This window comes from Aethalodelphis obliquidens, unplaced genomic scaffold, assembly GCF_003676395.1.
Source record: "Aethalodelphis obliquidens isolate GAN/ISIS:26980383/991018 unplaced genomic scaffold, ASM367639v1 scaffold50, whole genome shotgun sequence".
In the NCBI taxonomy this organism is placed as follows: domain Eukaryota; kingdom Metazoa; phylum Chordata; class Mammalia; order Artiodactyla; family Delphinidae; genus Aethalodelphis; species Aethalodelphis obliquidens.
This window is the reverse complement of record NW_020837994.1, coordinates 10,311,081-10,334,682: the sequence shown is the minus strand read 5'-3', so window position 1 is coordinate 10,334,682 and position 23,602 is coordinate 10,311,081. Positions and strand designations below refer to the sequence as shown.

Genomic DNA, 23,602 nt, shown 5'->3' with positions numbered 1-23,602 from the left:
CTTCACAGGTGAATTCTATCAAACATTTAGAGAAAAGCTACCACCCATCCTTCTCAAAATCTTCCAAACAATTGCAAAGGAAGGAGCACTCCCAAACTCATTGTATGAGGCCACCATCACCCTGATACCAAAACCAGACAAAGATGTCACAAAAAAAGAAAATTACAGACCAACATCACTAATGAATAATAGATGCAAAAATCCTCAACAAAATACTAGCAAGCAGAATCCAACAACATATTAAAAGAATCATACACCATGATCAAGTGGGATTTATCCCAGGGATGCAAGGATTCTTCAATATATGCAAATCAATCGATGTGATACACCATATTAACAAATTGAAGAATAAAAACCATATGATCATCTCAATAGATGCAGAAACACCCATTTATGATAAACCCATTTATGATAAAAACTCTCCAGAAAGTGGGCATAGAGGGAAGCTACCTCAACATAATAAAGGCCATATATGACAAACCCACAGCAAACATCATTCTTAATGGTGAAAAACTGAAAGCATTCCCTCTAAGATCAGGAACAAGACAAGAATGTCCACTCTCACCACTATTATTCAACATAGTTTTGGAAGTTCTAGCCATGGCAATCAGAGAAGAAAAAGAAATAAAAGGAACCCAAATTGGAAAAGAAGAAGTAAAACTGTCACTGTTTGCAGATGACAGGATACTATATATAGAGAATCCTAAAGATGCCACCAGAAAACTACTAGAGCTAATCAATGAATTTGGTAAAGTTACAGGATACAAAATTAATGCACAGAAATCTCTTGCATTCCTATACACTAATGATGAAAAATCCGAAAGAGAAATTAAGGAAACATTCCCATTTACCATTGCAACGAAAAGAATAAAATACCTAGGAATAAACCTACCTAGGAAGACAAAAGACCTGTATGCAGAAAACTATAAGACACTGATGAAAGAAATTAAAGATGATACCAACAGATGGAGAGATATACTATGTTCTTGGATTGGAAGAATCAATATTGTGAAAATGACTATACTACCCAAAGCAATCTACAGATTCAATGCAATCCCTATCAAGTTACCAATGGCATTTCTTACAGAACTAGAACAAAAAAGCTTAAAATTTGTATGAAGACACAAAAGACCCCGAATAGCCAAAGCAGTCTTGAGGGAAAAAAGCGGAGCTGGAGGGATCAGACTCCCTGACTTCAGACTATACTACAAAGCTATAGTAATCAAGACAATATGGTAATGGCACAAAAACAGAAATATAGAACAGGATAGAAAGCCCAGAGATAAACCCACACACCTATGGTCAACTAATCTATGACAAAGGAGGCAACAATATACAATGGAGAAAAGACAGTCTCTTCAATAAGTGGTGCTGGGAAAACTAGACAGCTACATGTAAAAGAATGAAATTAGAACACTCCCTAACATCATACACAAAAATAAACTCAAAATGGATTAGAGACCTAAATGTAAAACCAGACACTATAAAACTCTTAGAGGAAAACATAGGAAGAACACTCTTTGACACAAATCACAGCAAGATCTTTTTTGATCCACCTCCTAGAGTAATGGAAATAAAAACAAAAATCAACTAATGGGACCTAATGAAACTTCAAAGCTTTTGCACAGCAAAGGAAACCATAAACAAGATGAAAAGACAATGCAGAGAATGGGAGAAAATATTTGCAAATGAATCAACGGACAAAGGATTAATCCCCAAAATATACAAGCAGCTTATGCAGCTCAATATTAAAAAAATAAACAACCCAATCCAAAAATGGGCCGAAGACCTAAATAGACATTTCTCCAAAGAAGACATACAGATGGTCAAGAAGCACATGAAAAGCTGCTCAACATCACTAATTATTAGAGAAATGCAAATCAAAACTACAGTGAGGTATCACCTCACACCTGTTAGAATGGGCATCATCAGAAAATCTACAAACAACAAATGCTGGAGAGGGTGTGGAGAAAAGGGAACCCTCTTGCACTGTTGATGAGAATGTAAATTGATACAGCCACCATGGATAACAGTATGGAGGTTCCTTAAAAAACTAAAAATAGAATTACCATATGATCCAGCAATCCCACTACTGAGCATATACCCAGAGAAAACCATAATTCAAAAAGACGCATGCACCCCAATGTTCATTGCAGCACTATGTACAATAGCCAGGTCATGGAAGCAACCTATATGCCCATTGACAGACGAATGGATAAAGAAGATGTGGTACACCGCGCACAGTGATGAAGAGTGCCCCCTTCTCTCCGCAACTAGAGAAAGCCCATGCACAGGAACGAACACCCAACACAGCCAAAAATAAATAAATAAATAAGAATATGTGGTACATATATACAATGGAATATTACTCAGCCATAAAAAGGAATGAAATTGGGTCATTTGTAGAGACATGGATGGATCTAGAGACTGTCATGCAGAGTGAAGTAAGCCAGAAAGAGAAAAACAAATGTCGTATATTTATGCATACATGTGGAACCTAGAAAAATGGTACAGATGAACCGGTTTGCAGGACAGAAATTGAGACACAGGTGTAGAGAACAAACATATGGACACCAAGGGGGGAAGTGGCAGGGGGGTGAGGGTGGTGGAGTGATGAATCGGGCGATTGGGATTGACATGTATACCCTGCTGTGCATAAAATGGATAACTAATAAGAACCTGCTGTATAAAAAATAAATAATATAAAATTCAAAACAAAACCAAAAAATAGGTTAAAAAAAAAAGAAATTGAAGGCATGCACTCATGCTTTTTCAGTCTGTTGGTTATAATTTAATCACCAGAAAAAAGTTAAAATTCCTTAATACAGCTTTTTTTACCTTGTCCGGCCTCATCTCTAAAGCTCCCTTCTTCCCATTATCTACCTACATTTAATCCATCAAACACTCTCCCCTCCCCAGCCCCTTCTCCTGAATAAGTCTCTTCTATTCATCCTTTAGATCTCAGGCCACTTGTTACACTCTCTAAACACCCTCTTTCATGAATCCCACCCCATTCTCTCAACACACACAGAGATGCCCCCAGGTTAGGTACCCCTTTTAATAGACTCATATACCCAGTACTTTCCCTATCACATCATTTACCACACTAATTTGTACCGACATATTTAATACTCCATTTTCTCACTAGATTGTAAGCCAGGACAACGTCTATCTTGTTTGCCTGACACATAATAGATATCCTACAAATATTTAATGAATGAATAAATAAAGTTAATTATTTTAAGTCAGTAGATCCTAAGTGAAGACCTAGTAAAATAATACATGATACTGTATACCTGTATTGTGCTGGGCAAGATGTTAGAAACTGTGCCTATAGGTTGACTCTTTAAGGATTACAACTGACAGGAATGTATGTAACCTAAAAGTATTTGAAGCATGTTTTACGACTGCCTGACATCTTAAAAAATAAAAATGTAAAAATGAGTTATGTCTTCCATATAACAACCACTAGAGGGCAATGAAAGCCAACTTGGAACATCTTTAAATGGGGGAAAAAAAGAATAGTAAAAATGTTTTCCTTGTTAAAATCTGGGTAGATGATCTTATGTTTGGGATAGTTAAAGGACCTGTGGGCTACAGTTTCTGTGATTATGGGTTTAGCGGTTACAATTACCTTTCTGGTGTGGTATTAAAACCTAGATTATCTGTGATAATAACATCACCTTACATTTTGTGCATTATCTCATTTGAACCTCCCACGACATTATCAGGGAATATATTCTTTTCCCATTTTCCAATAAAAAAAAAAAAAAAAACTGAGGTTCAAGAGGTATTAATCTAATAAGTAGTCATAAGAAACCAAACTACTGGCACAGACCCTATAAATACCTGTTGGCTGCTTAGGTTTACCACACATACAAAATCCCTTACTAAGGAAGACAGTCTGGGAGAATACAGTTCCCAAAATTAATTGCACCAATTTAGAATGGAGACATATGGCAGCATCTCCTTAGCAAAAGATCTTGTGGTTTTAGGTGACCCCAAGGTAGCCATCTGATGATGATGTCAAAATATTTACCTGGAACCTATTTACAGAAATACGGTACTGGTGCCTAGAAAGGGGACAAGCTTCTGGCCTTCACACTGGTTAGACCCTTCCTAGGGTTATATGTTCCATTCTAGTTGCTGCATTTTTATAAAGGAATCAAGAAGCAAGACTAGGATTAGTGTACAAGATATATTAGAGGGTGAAAGAGAAATTAGGATGTCCTGAAGAGGGTGAGATCAAGGGAGATGGGATTAGCTATAGTGATGCTTAAGCTTGTTGGCTCTGGAGTCAGAAAGTGGGTTTGACTTGGTATCCACACTGAAAAATAGAAAATAAATAATTCCAGGGACCTGGGTTAGGTTTATTATGCATGTCAAATATGGAAGCCAACACGGGTTTGTAAAAGGGTCACTCCAGGATCCACATGCTAGAGAAGAAGCTCCTTGACTGCCTTAGTCTGAGCACATGGGGGAAGTCCTTTCTGGAGGCCTGGGCAAAGCCCCGGGGAGGCCCCTGCGTGATGGGTGTGACCTTGCTCAGTAACAAGATGAGGGGGATGGTAAACCTTCAGAGGCTTCCTCCAATCTCTTCCTCCACCTCGTGCATGAGCAGACATGAACTGGGCCCAGGGAGCCCCAAGGGTCAGCTGGAGAGCAGGCAGTGCGGGAGTTTTTCTTCACCTGGGGGTGGCTTAGTGTCCCCTGCAGGCGACAGGCATTCTGCTGGCCCTTCACCCCTGTCGCCCGTGAATTTATGATGAATTTCACTTCCAAGAAGGTCATTCTTCACAATGAGGTCTCCACTACAGGAAGTGGATCAGTTGGCATGGCCCGTGCTATCACCATTTTTTAGAAGGCTTGAATGATGAACTTGCCTTTGTGGATGCTGATGAAGGCAAATTGAAGGGTGAGACACTAGATCTTGAACTTGGCAGTCCTTTTATGAAAATGCCAAATATTGTTTCCAGCAAAGATTATCTTGTCACTGCAATCTCCAATTTAGTGATTATCACAGCAGATGCACACCAGGAAAAAGGAGAAATACACCTTAATTTAATCCACTGGAAGGTGACTATCTTTAATGATTTCCCATATTATCCCATCCAGTCCCTGTGGCAAAATGATTATTGTTTCTAATCCAGTGGCTATCTTATGTAGCTTGGAAGTTGAATGAATTTCCCAAACTGTGTTATTGGAAGTGCCTATAATCTGGACACTCCCCATTTCCCTCCCTTGATGGGCAGAAGCTTGATATCCACCCTGAAAGCTGTCATGGGTGGATCCTTGGAAGCTTAGAGACTCAAGTGTTTCTGTGTGGAGTTAACATTGCTGATTGCTTTGAAGAATCTGAACCCAGATTTAGGAGCTGATAAAGATCATGTGCAGTGGAAAAATATCTGCAAAGAAGTGATAGCTAATGCCTGTGAGGCTACTGAAACGAAAGGCAATACAGGTGACGCTTGAACAACACAGGTTTAAACTTTCTTTTTTTAATTTTCTATGTCCTCTCTTCACCTACGATTCTTGACTCAAGCTATTGCAATGCATCTTCTATATTCACAACTCCAGTTAAACTGTTCTCATTAAGATCATTCGTGACTTTCTTAATGAATAAATCTAATGAATGTTTTTAGCCTCCAATTTTTTGTCTTCTCCCCTTAGAAGTAACTGACATTGTTGACTACACCCTCTTTAAAACAGTCACTTTTTTTTTTTTTTGGCTGCTTTGGGTCTTCATTGCTGCATGCCCGCTTTCTCTAGTTGTGGCGAGCAGGAGCGACTCTTCGTTGTGGTGAGCAGGCTTCTCATTGCAGTGGCTTCTCTTGTTGCAGAGCACGAACTCTAAGCACATGGGCTTCAGTAGTTGTGGCACGTGGACTCAGTAGTTGTGGCCCACGGGCTCAGTAGTTGCAGCTCGCGGGCTCTAGAGCACAGGCTCAGTAGTTGTGGCGCATGGGCTTAGTTGCTCCATGGCATGTGGGATCTTCCCAGGCCAGGGCTCAAACCCGTGTCCCCTGCATTGGCAGGCAGATTCTTAACCACTGTGCCACCAGGGAAGCCCCCAGGTTTAAACTTCGCCAGTCTACTTATATGTGGATTTTTTTTCTACAGTAAATACTACAGTACTACACTATCTACACAGGATTGGTTGAATTCCTGGATACAAAACCATGGACGCGGTGGAACCACATATATGGAGGGCCCGACTGTTGGTTGTAGGTGGATTTTAAACGTCACAGAGTGCTAGGGCCCCTAACTCCTCCCTCACCCCATGTTGTTCGAGGGTTAACTACTTCTTGGGCCACTGGCCTATCTGTAGCTGATTTAGCACAAGGTATTTTAACACAGAGTATTTTGAGACCCATCCAGTTTCTACCAATTGTGGACCTCTATGGAATAAATGAAGAAGTATTCCTCAGTGTTCCTTGTACCATGGGAGAGAATAGTATTATAGAACTTATAAAAATAAAGGTGAACCCTGACGAGGAGGCCCATTTGAAAAAAAAGTGCAGAAGCACTCGGGAAATTCAGAAGGAGATCAAGCTTTCAAGTTTTTTTAACGCTACCATCCAGAAGTTCTTGAAGAAGAAATTGTAGGTATGGGACTGTATATGTTAAACCTACAAATAAACTTGCAACCCTAAAAGCTGGAAACAGGAGAGTGGGTAGAGTGACTCCCCCATTTATTTAGCCCTCCAACTCTTTTATTGAACATCCAGATGTCGGATGATGATTATTTTTTTACAATCCTAAGTGATTTCATCAAAGGAGGTGTTTTCGGTACCTCTAATGCATCGGTACTTGTCTTCTATATATATATATGTAGTTGCCATTTGGTTCGAAAGAATCTATGATGTAGGTGTTTATTGTGTTATAGAAATTCTTATTCTAAGCTGGAAAAGAAGAAAAAAATCTAATTCCTTTAAATACATACTAATTATTTTGTTCTGGCTGGCTTATACCTATGTTCATTTATATACTACTTAAAAAGTTATAACTACCTCTACAAGATAAAAAATAAAAGTACTGATATATACACAAAGGAAAAAAAGTGGATCTGGATTCTGACTCTGGACTTATAATTGTGAACTTGGGCAATTTACTTCTCTTTCTCAGTTTCCTCATCGACAAAATGGTGACTGTGCCTACTTATAGAGCTGTTAGGGAAAAGAACCAAAATAATGCATGTATGTTTAGTGTCACATTTGGCACATGGAAGGATTTGATAAATGCTGGCTCCTTGTTGTTGTTGTGTTGTTAAAGCATTTGCAAGGCCTTTCTGTAGAAATGAGTGTAGACTTATTTGTGTTGCCCCAGAAAATGTATCAGAACTCAAAGAGGCACTAGCTAAAAGCAAGAGTTTGTGAACTTAACAGGTTTGTTTTCAAATCCTGTTTCTACCACATAACACCTAAGTAATCTTGAACAAATTAATCTTGAACAAATCACTCAGTCTCATCGAGTCTCCATTTTCTCATGTTACGAAACATTTACTGCAGGTCTTCACTGTGCTAAGTAGGTGGGCAGAGTGATAGGGTGTCATTTCACTCCATTGTAGTTAGTCATAGTTAGTCAGCAGGAGGTCAGCTGACCACCCACAGGGCTTGGGAGAGAGTATCCCTGCAGAGGATATCCGATTAAGAGTATTTGTTTCTACTCTTGAAAATGTTGGAAATAAAATTGGTTCTCACATTCAAGTTGTCTTCATCTGGTGTGTCATAAGCTGGTCCTCAAGTGGTCATTCGTTCAAAACTATTTCCCTTGGAATAGCATTTGGCCTTTAAAGTTGACTAGATGTCTTTATTTCCCAAAGAGCAAACTGAAGGAAAAATGTTGGCTTTGGAAACTGAGAGATAGTTGAACCTTGCTTTACTGCTTAACTGGGTCTGAGACCTTTGGACAATTACTTAGCCTCCCTGAACTAAATCTTCTCATCTACAAAATAGGGCAGATTCGTACATCAAAGAATTGTTATGGGGCTTAAATTGTGCCAGGGATAGAACACCCAGCATGCTGCCTGACACAGAGTGGGGTAGTAGGTGGTTCTGCCTTCTTTGACAGTGCCATCAGCAGTCCTAGTGTTCACAGCTCTATGAGCCAGCCTTGAACACTGGCTTTCTGGTGATCATCCCATCTCAGCCCAGTGACATTGCTCCGGCCAGGCGGAAGCTAACCTCTGGTCCATTTCCCGCACTTCTGGTCCATGAACTCTCCCTGCTCACACTCTGTGTGTACCTAGGATTCTAGTGTCCTCATGCTCTTTCTGTCACCCCCTCAGTGAAAACCTACTTCTATTTCTTGAAAGAAATCAGATGCAGCAGTTCACATTGAAGTTGAATGTCAGGAAAACGGCGAAGTGTTATTGCAACTATATTGAGATTTTAATAGTATAACAAGCTTAAAGCTAGAGCAATGACTCTTACATGGTAGAATTAAAGGATTCCCAATACTCCCTATGAGGAAGGAATTTCAGAAACATGGTAGAGTCCTTCATAGCATGAGTACATTTTTACATTTCAAAGGTGTAGATCACAGCATAAGGCTGTGATCTCTCTGGTAGCAAATCCAAATCTTATTTTTATTGATTCCAGTAGAGGGCACAGCCTCTGGCAAGTTATAGACATTCTATAAATGTAGACTAGATGGTCTTAAGGCCATGTCAGATGTATAAATATATTTCCTAGCCCACACATTGCTACTAGACACAAGCATAAACCATTTACAGAACACTTGGGAAAAGAGAGTTAGAAGAAATAGAAGTACTTTTCTTTGCTTTAGTTTTGATGATAGAGGATGTAAATTCCCTTTACTTGCTAGGGAGAATTTCTTAGAAGAAGAAGGATTTGAATTGGGCTTCCCAAGGCCAGGGTGACAGGATCACCTGTGACTGTCGAGCAGACAGAGTACTCCCAGCCCAGCAGACAGCACAGATGGAAGTTCAAAAGCTACTAGTGCTGATGAAAGTACTGGAAGCACTTGTCTGAGTAGCTGCCCTTGGAAACCCGTACCCCAGCGTACATTTTCCTATCTTCATTTTAGTTCCCTTTGAACATTTTAAACAATTCTTCTCCCACATATCCTCTCAACACTTCTCCTACACACTCCCAATCCTCCGTCTCTCCCACATATGTAGCAAACGAAAAAAAAAAGGATCTCTCTTTCTCTGTTACACTAATTTCCTCTAATCTTTGCTTAGTAATGTATCACAGTCAGAACAAGTTTCAGCTCATTAGCTGACAATCTTAATGTTGTTCTCTTAAAATAGTCAAAGATTTGCTCTTTTCCTTAACATCCAACAATACATATGGATTTTCATGTCCCTTCCCCCAATGCCTGAGGCTGAAATTTTCACAAACTCAAAATTTGAACCTTCTAAAACTACTCTGGAAAAGAGAACCAAGCAGACTTATTCTACTATTTCTTCCTTAATCTAAAAAACAAATGACATGAATTTTACTCATTAAATATTTTTAACCGGGAAATAACCCAATTTAAAAATTTTATATGACATTCACATTAAAAAGTACAAAACTGAAATGTGCTTTTAATGGTATCAGTAGTGGTATTAGGTTGAACCATACGAAATTGCCATTTTTGTAGGTCATGTCAATATTGGCAGTTTTGTATGGTTCAGACTATGTGGATTCATATTTCTCTAGTACCCATAGAATCCTCACAGATGTCTTGGTCCTACAACTCTTGAGTACAGGTTACAGCCATAGATAATATTATGTAAAGAGTCTTCAGAAGGTTCAGACCAAAAAAGCTACCTCTGTTGGTTTATTCTTTAAAAGGATGTTAAACAAAGCAGGTATACTTTCCAAGTTTCCCTATTAAAAGTAAGTTCCACCATCCACTGAGTAGGTTTTTATATGTATCATCTTATTCAACCAATATGATTCTACAACTCTTTTGAAGTAGATATTCCTATCATCACTTTGTAGATGTGAAAATGGAGTCTCAGAGCAGGTCACTTGCCCAGGATGACACAGTGGTAAGGAACAGTGCCAAAATTCCAAACCTAAATCTGCTGGACAAAACCCATACTCTTTCTCCTCTATTACACTGCCCCCATTGATATGGGAAGGAAGGAAGGGAGGGAGGGAGGGAGGGGGGAGAAAGGAAAACAATTCCTCAAAATGAAATACCGGGACTTCCCTGGTGGTCCAGTGGTAAAGAATCGCCTTACAACGCAGGGGATGCGGGTTCGATCCCTGGTCGGGAGCTAAGATCCCACATGCCGCGGGGCAACTAAGTCTGCGTGCCACAACTACTGAGCCCGTGCACCTCAACTAGAGCCTGTGTGCCGCAAACTACAGAGCCCACACAATCTGGAGCCCACGCACCACAACTACAGAGCCCACAGGCCCTGGAGCCCACGCGCCACAACTAGAGAGAAGCCTGTGCACCAAAACGAAGATCCTGGGCGCCGCAACTAAGACCCGACGCAGCCAAAAATAAAAATAAAATAAATAAACGATAAAGACAATTTAAGAAAAACACTCATGGTTTAAAAACAAATGAAATACCAATTATTATCAGCACTTAATAGTATAGATACATGTTGAGTTCTTTGCATGAAAACTTTAACTTTCTACAATTAGGCCTTTGAGATGAAATCCTATAAAGCAGGAAATCTTCTTATAGACCCTGAGCTCCTCAAGAACAGAGGTTGTATCTAAATAATCTTGGTATCAGTGGGACATGGGATGGGACCTGAAACGTACTAAGTCCCAAACAAGTGCTTCTAGAATGAATGTTTGAGTGAGTAAATAAATGAATGACTTTTACAATGGAGGGAGGCAGAATAGGTACATAGTTCTTTGCAGAATCAAACATCTTACTATATATATATATATATATATTTTTTTTTAACCACATGATTGAGTCACAGAGTCATAACTCTGAATGGGACTTCATGGACTCCCTTGAACAATATGTTTGTTCATTTGTTTGTTTAATAAATGAAGGAAGATGTTCCCTTTGAACATTTGAACAATTGTAAATAGATGAAGCTAGAGCCACATCCACTGAGTATTCTTGAAAATACACTATCCCTGGATTTTGCCACCTATCAGAACGTAAAAGCACTAATCTGAAATAGTGAATTATCCTAACCTATCTATATTTTGATACATAGGATATATATGTGAATATACATACATTATGTGAATATATATATACACACACATATAAATAAGTGCAGAACAATGTACTTTAAGGAAATATGAAAGTTAACTGGATTTGTTTTTGTGTTTTTTGTTTTTTTGCACACAGCAATTAATAAAAATCAAGATTAGGCAGGAATTTCTAGGTGGCAGAAGGCCAAATACAAGCTTTTTGCCTTGCGAACCCCACCCATTCACTAATCCTAAAGTGGATTAGTGCTGCAGAAAGGAAGTTTACGTGGCCAGACACCCACAAGCCAGCAGAAAACAAAAAGGTCACTTTTCATACATACAACAGATACTTTTACATGCATTATCCTGAAAGCACATTGTACAATTCCACATACTTTTTCTTAGTGATTTATGCTTTTATGCACATTTATTTTGTCTCCTATTCATCAAAAAAGAAAAAACCACACCTCTTTCATAGCTTACCTGACTTTCTCCTTATACCTGACTTTGAGGACAAGCAATATTTAGAACAGATACATTCCCTGCAAATGGGTGGCGTGCAAGCATAATCTAATCTAATTTTCATAGTTTTCGATCCGTCATTTCACATGTCTCCAGTGTGACTTTTCCCCAAGTGCTTTTCAACCCTGTATTTTGTATCTGAGGTTCATACTAAAATTATACCGACGCAGTATTGTTTTCATGCTTGTTGACAAAGGATGGGTAAGAAATGAAGGTTACCATGGAGGTGATGTAAACCTTGAGCTATGCACATGCTCAAAAGCTCAAAGTTAGGCTTCCCTGGTGGCGCAGTGGTTGAGAGTCCGCCTGCCGATGCAGGGGACACGGGTTCGTGCCCCGGTCCGGGACGATCCCGCGTGCCGCGGAGCGGCTGGGCCCGTGAGCCATGGCCGCTGAGCCTGCGTGTCCGGAGCCTGTGCTCCGCAACGGGAGAGGCCGCAACGGTGAGAGGCCCGCGTACCGCAAAAAAAAAAAAAAAGAAAAAAGCTCAAAGTTAAGCTGTTGACTGGCTGGTACCACGTAAGGAACAAGGGGCAAATGAGGAGGCAAACTTGGAATCTAGAACATTCAGCTTGTAACAACAATTTTAAGAAGGAGTGTGAGCATTCAATCAGTTCCTTGATATATAGCAGGGCTCTACACTAAACAAGAACAAATAGGTTTAAAAAAAAATATTTTACAGCAGCTCCATGGCCCTATAAATCCTAGGGAGCTTCCCCAGAAGCCCAATGTAGAAAAACTCTAACTTAAGCTTTGTCTTTGACTTAGAGTCACAGAGCATTAAACATAAACAAGACAGCCTGAGATGGCATTTCAAAATGGGAGCAAAGAATTTTATTTCAGTTAAAGAGCAAGTTCCTCTGGCTTGCCTGCATTTGACAGCTAACTCAATGTTTCAGTTTATTAATGTTGGAATGAGAAAATTTTTTTTTAATAGCATAATTATAGGCCCTTGAAGCAAGTCAGTTTGGACTTCAAAGGGGCAACCAATTCCAGCAACTCTGCATTAGGTGGTAGACACAATAAGTTGTAGGCTGTCCTCCCAAAGGAGCAGGAGAAATCAACCAGAGAAGCAAGCGAAAGAAGGATGTAGTAACAAAGCAGATCAGTCAGGGGGAGGGGGTAGGAGAAAGGCGAGAGGGATCAGCAGCAGGAGGGACTAGAGACAGCCACCGAGGAAAGGTAAGGAGGCGGGAAGCAAAGGGAATGTAGTCACAGATGCAGCTGCAGAGCGATCAGGAGAGGATCACGGAGGTGAGACCCTGATGGGGGAGGAAGGAAAAGGAAGAGGGGGGAGAGCGAGAAACGGAGAATCAAGGGATTCCACCTCTGCAGGGCAGTGGATGTGGTAACGTTTCCAGGTGGCTAGGTATTTGGCCAAAGAGAAAACTGCAGTAGAAAACTGCATGCAATACTAAATGGTGAAGGAAAAAGATAGAGGAAGGAGACTTTAAAGAATCTGGAATTACATGTCTGGGTTCTACGGAACTCCCAGTGCCAAGAACAGCAAAGGCTAGTTTTGTACATGTTACTCGGATGCTGGCAACTCCTAGGGCAGTGGATGGAGTTTGAGAGTTCGGGTCTCAGACAGCTCCATTGCTGCTTCCCCTTCCCCCACCTCCCACACCCCTTACGGAGTTAATGCTGGTCGTCCTCTCAAGCTGTGGCTGAGCCTGAAGCGGGCAGCCTGCAGCCAGCCTTTCATGGAACCAGCCCAAATGTAGAGTACAGTTCAAGGAGTGAACTGGGTGGGGAGGTGCTCAACTTGGCCGCAGGAACATAAAAGGCTCTGACATTGATTGAGATGCTGGGGGGGCAGTGGGAGGAGTCGAGCGCTCCTTAATGCCCAAAGTGGGGGAGCTGCTAAGGGGGGCTGGCCCCTGCCCTGACCCATGGGAGATGAAGGAGCGACCCCTAGAAAGCAGGCCTGTGACAACATGCCTAGAGGGGGCGGTTTAAGGAGATGGAAAGGCAAAGTGGCCCACAGGTACTTGCCGGAGCTGGGGCGGCTGTTACAAGGCATCCTTTTGTGGTACGTGGTGTAGGGGTTGGCGGGGAGGGCGGGGGAGGCATCCACTGAGCAGTGCTCTGGCATGGGTGCCTTGTCAGAGTGTCGCCTGCAGCCTGAGGCTAGAGGCAGCCAGTATGTATTACAGGAGGAGGAGGCAGCCAGTATGTATTACAGGAGGAGAAGGCAGCTCAAGTGTAGGGGAGAAAGCATGCAGTTAGTATATCACAGACTGGAGCTCTTATCCCAGCTCTGCTGGCTTGGAAGCTTTTAACCTCTCTGTGCCTCAGTTTCCTCCTGTAAAAGTTAAGCTCAGCAAAGTTCTTGGGAGAATTTGCAATAACAAGCCCAGCACAGTAGCCAGTACCCTCCTGCTCAATATTCCAGTACTAGTATTATCTTTATTAGTAAGCTCCTTCCACATTTAAATTTCTGGTCACAGTTTAAGGAAAGCCGATTTCACTGGATTTCTTCCCTCTTTAGTCCCTCCCTCTTTTCTGTCTCATCTCCTGATTCTTTCTCCCTCCTTCCCATTGTTTACTGAGCATTTACATCGTGCTAGGAGCTGCACCATGGCGGTGAAACCTGATTTCTTGGTGATTTTCCTCTAACTATGGGAGTGTGGCTTTTCGGCTCTGTTCACATCCAGAGCTCTGGCAACTAACCATGGAAACTTAGACTTTGCTGGGGAGTTGTTTTCTGTAGGGAGCTGGGTTCTGTGCGCTAAATTGGGAGGGCTGGAAGGAGGGAATTGGTTAGTAATTAGAAAAGATTTAAATGACTGAAAATACCTCCCTGACTGTGTAAATGGAAAATTTTCTGATGCTTACAATATTCACTTGGGATTGATGGTAAAAGACTGCACACAGCCTTGGCTAATTTATGAAGCCCTCATATATGCTTAAAGGAACAAAGGAAGTGAGGAAGGAGAGGTAATTACAGAAGAAGCCATTCTTCCTCACTCCTTTGATTTTATGCAGTTTGTCTTTGCAGAAGAGTTTTGAACTGATTCTGTTGCTTCTTCCAGTTCTCCAAATGACCAGAAAGAAACTTTTTAAGAAAATCACTGACTCAGAGTTAAGGCTATACTTTGTGTGGTCCAGCTACCACTTCCCAAAAGAGGGCACATTCAAGATGGCAGCTCCAGCATAGAAAAACCCCACCCTACAAGGAAAGCTGATTGCCTCCTTGTCAGGGTCCTGTCTATCTCCTCCACTCATTCTCATCACTTTCTTTTCTAGTTTGTCTTCTTTTCATTATTAGCCACTGGAATTGGCCACCAATTTTTTGGTAAGCTGGTTAATAATGCTTTTTTTTAGAGGAATAGGACTCTCAAGTCCTCTTCAGAGAAAAGGAAGAAATTCATCAGGCACATGTAATTGCAATCACCCTCCATAATAGTTTGTGAGGAAGGGAATTTGTGCCACATCCTAGGAATACATGTGGACTAAAACAATGGCTGGAACTGCCCTCATGAGGCTTGGAGTCTAGTTGGTGACATTTATTCATAAAAAGGTAATTTAAATGGAAAAAGAAAGCAAATTATACAATACAGTGTCAGTTGATTTATTTTTTAAAATAATAACTATATTTGGAGATAAATATATGTGCTTGTGTACCTATATACAGTCGACCCTTGAACAACATGGATTTGGACTACACAGGTCCACTTATACACAGATTTTTTTCCAATAAATACAGTATATTCCATCATTTGGATGTGCCAGCTACTATTCTAGACATCAGGAATATAGCTGGGGATATTATTTATATATGTGTGGAAAAAAATGTGTAGAAGTCATATATTTAATTTATTATCAGTGGTTACCTAAAAGTTAGAGTAGAAAGGAGATACTTATTTGTTTTTCTTCTGTGTTGTTTTAATTATTTGAAATGAGCCTGAGTTATTTCTATGCCCTAAAAAATAATAATAAAACATTAAAGGATGATGAAAATTAAAACAACACACAAGAGTAAGTAAATTGAATTATCTCCTTCTTTTTATTTAGATAATCTTTCTACTGGTAATCATTAGATTACCAGCTAATGATTCTAGAAAAAACAGAGAATTAGAAAATTACCATTTTCCAACCCTCAATAAAATAATTGTTTCAGGCAAGCATAGTCAGTAGATGCTAAAAAAAAAAAACTGAGATGAACGTTTATTGGAAAAAGGATATTCACATGGTTTCAAAAATCACCCCACAGATTTGTGTTTACAAAGGAGGCTTTAGAATGGAGAGATCTGGTGGTCCTTAACCAAGGGGCCAAACTTTGTATCACCAATAGTGAGACAATCTCACATTTTGTCCTCGGAATGTGATACAGTGAGAAGTAGACAATATTACTCACAAGATTTTGTGACAAAATATTTGACCTGATTCTGATCAGGAAGAAACAATTAGATAAATCTAGAATGTGAAACAGTCTATAAGCATCTGGCCTGAACTCAAAAAAAAAAAAAAAAAGAAGAAGGAAGTGAGGAAGGAAGGGAGAAAGAAAAGAAGAAAAAAGGAAGAGAGGGAGGGAAGAAGAAAGAAAGAGAGAGAAGAAAAAGAGACAGATCATATAGAATTATCATTAGCTTTCTTAGGTATAACAATGGTAATGTGGTTATATAGCAAATATCTTTACATTGAGGAGTTGTTTTGCTGTATGTTAGGTTGGAAGTGGCCTGATGTCTGCCACATGTTTCAAATGGCTCAGAAAAAAAGGTGTGTGTGTTTATGTGTGTGTCTCTTCTCTCTTCTGAGCCAGATAGATAGATAGATATCAATCGAGAGAGACAGAGAGGTAGGCAGAGAAAGAGAGAGAGAAGGAGGGAGAGAGAGTAAACATACCAAAATATTAGCAACTGTTAAATCTTGATGAAAATACGGAGTTTCGTTGTTCTGTTCTTTCAATTTTTCTGTAGTTTGAATTTTTCAAAACAAATAGTTGGGAGGGAGTTTGCTGCAATAGTCTAGATCAAGACTTAGGGCTAAGGTAGTAAATTAGAAAAGAAAGAACAAAAGTAAAAGATATTTTGAAGGGAAAATAGATTAATAAATATCATTTCTCAGTGAAAGTGGTAAATACAGTTCAATTTTCAATATTTTTGTCTGTGCAGATCTCCTCCTTTTGATTTGGCTGGTGAAACAATTGGAAAGAGAAGATTTAAGAGCCCTTGACACAGTTTGCTTGAACTCAGAAAATCTGTTTCTGGGAGGTTTTAGACAGTGACATGATGAGCTTATTTTTAGGTGAGGAATAAGTAAGATAAACGCTAAGATGTAATTATGGACAACAGTCAGATGCCAAGATACACATAAGCCAAAACACAAAAGAATATCATTATCCTGAGGAGCTACAGTGAAACAAACATCAGAGGAGTCCTGCCTGCAGCAGCCAGAATTTGAGTTTTGTGTTAATGGATTTTGACCAAGATAATTCCATTAGCATCTTATTCCTACTCAAGCCTTTCAGATGCTTTAGAAATGTACCATTTGACAGGGGTGTCTCTGGAGACAGTTTTTTCCTTCCTTTAAAACTGATTTTAGTGCTTATTAATGAGGTCGACAGAGCGGGGGCGGGGGGGGGGGAGACCAAGAACCCCTTTCACATACCCTATAATCTCATTAAGGTTAATTTGGAATTAGCATATTTATGTGAAAAATGGTGTTGATCCAGTATTTCTTATTGCAGGTGCTATTGCATGTTTGGAAGGACAGTTTTTCACTGTGTATGACTGTGCCAGAGTTTGCAGGACTTAACACGCCTGAGCCTTGCATGATCAACACCAAAGCTGATCCCAAACTCTGACATTTTAAGAACAAAAAATACCTCACTCTTCCCCACATTTCCATGCCCAGTTGAGAATTTCTGGTAGATTCTAGGTCACTGAGGGCAGAAGCATTGCTTTTTCCCCCAATGCATCCCCAAAACTTAGTACAATGAAGACACTCAGTAAATACCGAATGGATTTATATAATGTTTGAAAATTTGATTATTCAAATTTATTCGGTTTTCCTATAAACATTACTATATTTTTAATCTTCCTTAGTAGCTCTTTTTGTTTTTTATTGTCGAAGTAACACAAACCTCAAATTCAATAGTTCAAACTTCTTCAATAACTTTAAAATTGTTCTTATAATACGTGTTCACTTAAAAATTATTCAGATTCTACCTTAAAAAACTACCACGTGACCCAGTGATCCCACTACTGGGCATATACCCTGAGAAAACCATAATTCAAAAAGATACATGTGGGGCTTCCCTGGTGGCGCAGTGGTTGAGAGTCCACCTGCCGATGCAGGGGACACGGGTTCATGCCCCGGTCCAGGAAGATCCCACATGCTGCGGAGCGGCTAGGCCCATGAGCCATGGCCACTGAGCCTGCGCGTCCAGAGCCGGAGCCTGTGCTCCGCAACGGGAGAGGCCACAACAGTGAGAGGCCTGCGTACCACAAAAAAAAAAAAAAAAGATACATGCACCCCAATGTTCACTGCAGCACTGTTTACAATAGCCAGGACATGGAAGCAACCTTAATGTCCATCGGCAGATGAATGGAGAAAGATGTCGTACATATATACAATGGAATATTACTCAGCCATAAAAAGGAATGAAATTGGGTCATTTGTAGAGATGTGGATGGACCTCGAGTCTGTCATACAGAGTGAAGTCAGAAAGAGAAAAACAAATATCGTATATTAATGCATATGTGTGGAATCTAGAAAATGGTACAGATAAACCTATTTGCAGGGCAGGAATACAGACGCAGACATAAAGAACGGATGTGTGGACTCGGAGTGGGGGAAGGGAGGGTGGGATGAACTGGGAGACTGGGACTGACATATATACACTACCATGTGTAAAACAGATAGCTAGTGGGAACTTTCTGTATAGCACAAGGAGCTCAGCTTGGTGCTCTGTGGTGACCTAGATGGGTGGGATGGGTTGGGGGAGGTCCAAGAGGGAGGGGACATGTGTATACATACAGCTGATTCACTTCACTCTACAGCAGAAACTAACACAGCATTGTAAAGCAACTATATCCCAATAAAGAAAAAAAAGAGACCCAGAAAACTAAGTTTTTTTAAAATAATTGAATACTTGCAATCAGTGCACTGATTTCAAAGGGGAGGATATGCTGAGCAAACTATTACCACCATTCATCAGAGAAAGACCTCAGCTTCAAATCTTACCCCAACCTAAGGGAATCTGTCAGTCTGGAATCACACACACATCTATCTCAGAACAGAGAGCTTAGAGCGTGAGGTGAGAAGCAGATCTTGAGGGCAAGAATTTAGCCTCGTGCCCCAGAGTTTGACCCTTTGCCTGAGCACTTTTGGCACTTGTGTGATGTGGAGGTGAATGATTCTTCAGCAACAATGTTTTCAAGGCATTGAGACAGGGGGTGCGGGCTTCAAAGACACCTCCAGCATGATAGCTACAGCCCAACACGGTTCTGAGACACTAGTATCGACAGAGACCTGTGCATAAAGTGCAGTATGGTGGACAGAGCCCTGGAATGAAGAGAACGGGTCAGTAGGAAGTAGGCTTCCAGCCTATCTTTAACATCCTGTTTTAATTTCTTATAGAACGTAGGCCCACCTGCTATTTTCCTCGTTTATCATCTCACCCACTCTAAGAAAAGCTTCCTGTGAGTAGGGACTTTGTCTCTTTTACATCCATACCTCTAATACCTGGAGCACTACATAGATACCTAATGATGCTTCTTGAATTACTAAATGATTATAACTATTAGAACACATCGATTTTTATTTAAATCATTAAAATTTATTTGACAACCATTTATTACATAATTATTATAAGCCAGGTTATAATCAGAGTCCTTTTCAGAAGGAATTTGTCATCTAGGGTGAGAATGGATGATTAAACTGGACTCACTGAATCAGAATCTTGGAGAGTGAGACCCAAGAATTTTTATTTTAAAAAAAGCTGTGTATACCTAGAGGGGTGGGATAGGGAGGGTGGGAGGGAGACACAAGAGGGAGGAGATACGGGGATATATATATATATATATGTATAGCTGATTCACTTTGTTATACAGCAGAAACTAACACACCATTGTAAAGCAATTATACTCCAATAAAGATATTAAAAAAAAAGCTGTCTAATGACAGATGATCAGTCAGATGTGGGCACTTGTCATGGAAATGCAGCTCTTAGTAGTCAGCAAAGAGCTCTCTGAGGAATTGCGCTTTAAGCTGAGAATTGTGAAAATGAGGGATCAAATGTGAGAAGAGCTAGGGAAAAGCACCACAGTCAGAAAGACAGCGGATATACAAGGGCCCGAAGGCTGGAGGGAACTGGCTTTAAGTGAAGTAGAAATGAAGGTCCTTGTGCCTGTAGGGCAGAGAAGGCGGCAAAGAGTGGAATGAGATGGAATCAGAAGGATGGGTGGAAGCCATGGCTAGACGTTTAGATTTTACTCAAAGTACAGCAAGAAGCCAATGGAAAAAAATTAGCAGGAGAGAGCCATGATCTAAAATACCTTTTGAAAAGATCATTTTGTCTGTTGGGTTGAAAATGGATAGAGAAGAATGGGGGAGCCAGAGTGAGAGCAGGGAGTCCAATCAAGAGACTATTGCAGTATCCCCAGGAGAAATGGTGGCTTGGCCAGGGGGATAGGGGTGGAGTTAGAGAAAAGTGAGTGAAATTGAAATACTGCTTGGAGCTAGAAACAGACATGCTGATGGACTATATGCAGGAGGTGGGAGGGAAAGAGAATTAAGGTTGGTTGGCACATAGGTTCTTGGCTGAGTGGTTTGATTGCTGGATGGTGGTATTACTATTTACTGAAAGTGGAAAAACTCCCCAGAAACAGGTTTTGAGGAAAAAATTAAGAGTTTGATTTTGAGCCTGATGAGTTAGAAAAATCTTGGACATTCAACTGGAGATATCAGGTAAGCAAATAGATTTATAATTCTAGGCTTAAGGGAAAAGCCAGAGCTGGAGATACTAATATCATATATAAGGTTTCAACTATTTTTGCTTACATATTCATATAAAGATAGTTACTTTGTTACTCAAAACACATGAATCCTAAAAGTTATTTATTGTGTTTTGGCCTGTAGTAAGTTGGGTTTGGATGGCCAAATTACACCTTATCATTTTCAGTTAAAGACTCCAAGATGATCCGTCCTCTACAAATGTCCTGGTAAACCAAAACATTTTTAAAGGTTTCTTTTTTTTTTTTTTTAACAGATGCCTACTTTTGCATCAGCAAGCCAAATTTAAAAGGGATGTTAATTTTAACTGCTAAGACATGTAAATATCCAATATCAGTTTTTCATTTTGCCTCTGCTCCAGGAGGATTCTGGTCTTGAGCTTTTATGCAACAACTGTCAGAAATGTTTTCCCTCGAAACCAAGTACAACAGCCTCCAGGAGGAGAAGGGGACTTAACTAGAAATTTCCACTTCAAATACATCGTATAGTTCACTCTGGGACGTGCTGGAGGGTGTTTGAAAAGTTTAATGCTGAATGAATGTTTTTCTCAAGCTGTCAACAAAATACATATTAAGCATAGAATATATTTGTTTATTAATCACTAGAAGGGACCTCAGGTTTTTAGCGTGAGGCTCTCTTTCTAGATGAAGAAACTGAGTCCCAGTGAGGAAAAGGGACTTCCCAAAGTGAAATAAGCTAACAGCAGGATGGGACAAACACTCGGGTCTTTAACTCCTAGGACTGTGCTTTCCAGAGTACCATGCTTCCTCTTTCAATGTCTATAATCTTAGCACTTCTCCTTGGCCTGCTAAGTCTTTACTGATATAATTTTACACTAGTCCAGGTCAGCCTCTTACTTTGTGAGTGTCAGGGGAAGGGGTCAGTAATAGTTAATAATTATACGTCCTTACTACATACCAGACACTGCCGTAAGTATTTTATATGTATTAACTAATCTATCCTATACCAACTCTGTGAAGTGGGTACTCTTTTTTTGCGGTACACGGGCCTCTCACTGTTGCGGCCTCTCCCGTTGTGGAGCACAGGCTCCGGACGCGCAGGCTCAGCGGCCATGGCTCACAGGCCCAGCCGCTCCGCGGCATGTGGGATCTTCCCGGACCAGGACACGAACCCGTATCCCCTGCATTGGCAGGCGGACTCTCCACCACTGCGCCACCAGGGAAGCCCAAAGCGGGTACTCTTATTAGCCATATTTTGTACAGCAAGCCTCTTCTATATCTGGGTCTAGTCAGATCAGGGTACTGACCTTAGAAATACCAAGAATAAAATGATTATTAAAATTAACTATTTCTCGGGACTTCCCTGGTGGTCCAGTGGTTAAGACTCCGCACTTCCAATGCAGGGGGCACGGTTCGGTCCCTGGTCAGGGAAAAAGGATCCCACATGCTGCACCACGTGGCCAAAAAAAAAAAAAGAGAGCAAAATTAACTATTTCTCTAAGCTTCAGATAGATATTTCCCAACGGCCTGTAAAATTGTAGACGCCCAATAGACACAGCAAACTCCACATGTCCAAAACAAAATGCACTATCCTCGCGTCCAGACCCATTTTCCACCCTGTGTTCCCATTTTGATTAACAGTATCATCACCCCTCTAACCACCTTCTCATCTCCCATTTCTCATCCACTCAACACTATAAATACTATTTAAATTCTATTTGGTTCCCAGAAGTATTTGAGAAGAATAGCTGTATAGAACCTCCCTCTGTGTCCTCTCTCAAGTCTACACTTATTTCCCACCCTCAATTCCATTCTTATTTTTCTAATTCAGGCCTTTATCATCTACTATGTTTACTATGTTTAATATTGCAATAGTCTCCCATCTTGTTATCCTATTTTTGATTACTTAGTTCTCCAACCCCAACTTTTCACTGTTGCCATAGTTATCCTTCCCCAAACACAAATCAAACTGTGTTAAATTCCTTTGTAAAACCCTCCCCCGGCCACTTATTGACAAAACTTCTTAAACTCAAAGAGGCACTCTGCGGGCACCGTTTTCCCCTTCTCTCTCTCACGCTCCATGCCAGCCACGCCAGCCTGCTCACGGGATATAGTTTCCTTGCTTCCTTCACAAGTATGTGATAAAGATCACTTAATACATGTAAATGCTTTTATTACATTTGTTTGTTTATATCTCACCTTGTTCAGTTAAAAAAAGTGAGGTGAGAAAACAGTTTACTACCTGTAAAATACTTTGACATGTTATTTTTAAGCCATGGAAATCATTGAATTTTGAACTACCAGGGACCCTAGAAATGGTGGGGTCCAGCACCTTCTATTTTCTTCAGCTGCTTATTAGCTGGCCTGAGTTAAGTTAGTGACAGAGTTAGCAACAGAACCCAAATTTCCATCTCACTATATGGCATCACTTCAGGAAATTAAAAAATAGATTTTTTTTTCCCTCTTGAGAAAAGATGGAGCCTTCTACATTGATGTAATTCACTGGTAATATATCTGGTCACTTTACTATCCCTGTTCTCTCTAAATAAAGTGGAAATTGTTTGGATTCTGCACCAGTTTCTTCCCAGCTGCCCCCTGCTACATACCAGCAAGACCCCCAACTGTGAAGTAATTTGCTTGAAACAGTCCCCAGTGTTCTGCACCTGACTCATTTTAATTGAAATCCGGTGCCAATTATCTAGCCCTTTCCCACTGGGTCAGCCCTTCGTATATTTCTCACAATTAACAATTCAGTTAAATGTGTAGTTCTTAGCTACTCTTATTCCAAGACAATCTTATACCAAATCTATCCTTTGGTTTTATTATTGCTGATAAAAGCCATTTGGAAGTCCTCATTTAATAGATAATGGATATGTACCTACCCAACGTGCCAGGTGTGTTGAGTACTTTATTTGCATTACCTTAATCATCCTTACAGCAACCCAGCAAAATAAGGGTTACTATCTTAGTTGCATAATGAGGAGACTGAAGCTCAAAGGGGTTAAGTAATTTACCCAAGGTCAGAGTTGA

General features: G+C 40.4%; 1 protein-coding gene and 1 pseudogene across 2 annotated transcripts in view; both read left to right on the top strand.

Moving 5' to 3' along the window:
• DLG2 (discs large MAGUK scaffold protein 2) overlaps nt 1-23,602 on the top strand; it is a 534,199-nt gene that overhangs the window by 187,824 nt on the left and 322,773 nt on the right. The gene's annotated exons all lie outside the window — the stretch shown is intronic.
• On the top strand, nt 2,664-5,739 carry LOC113607835 (L-lactate dehydrogenase A-like 6B; annotated as a pseudogene).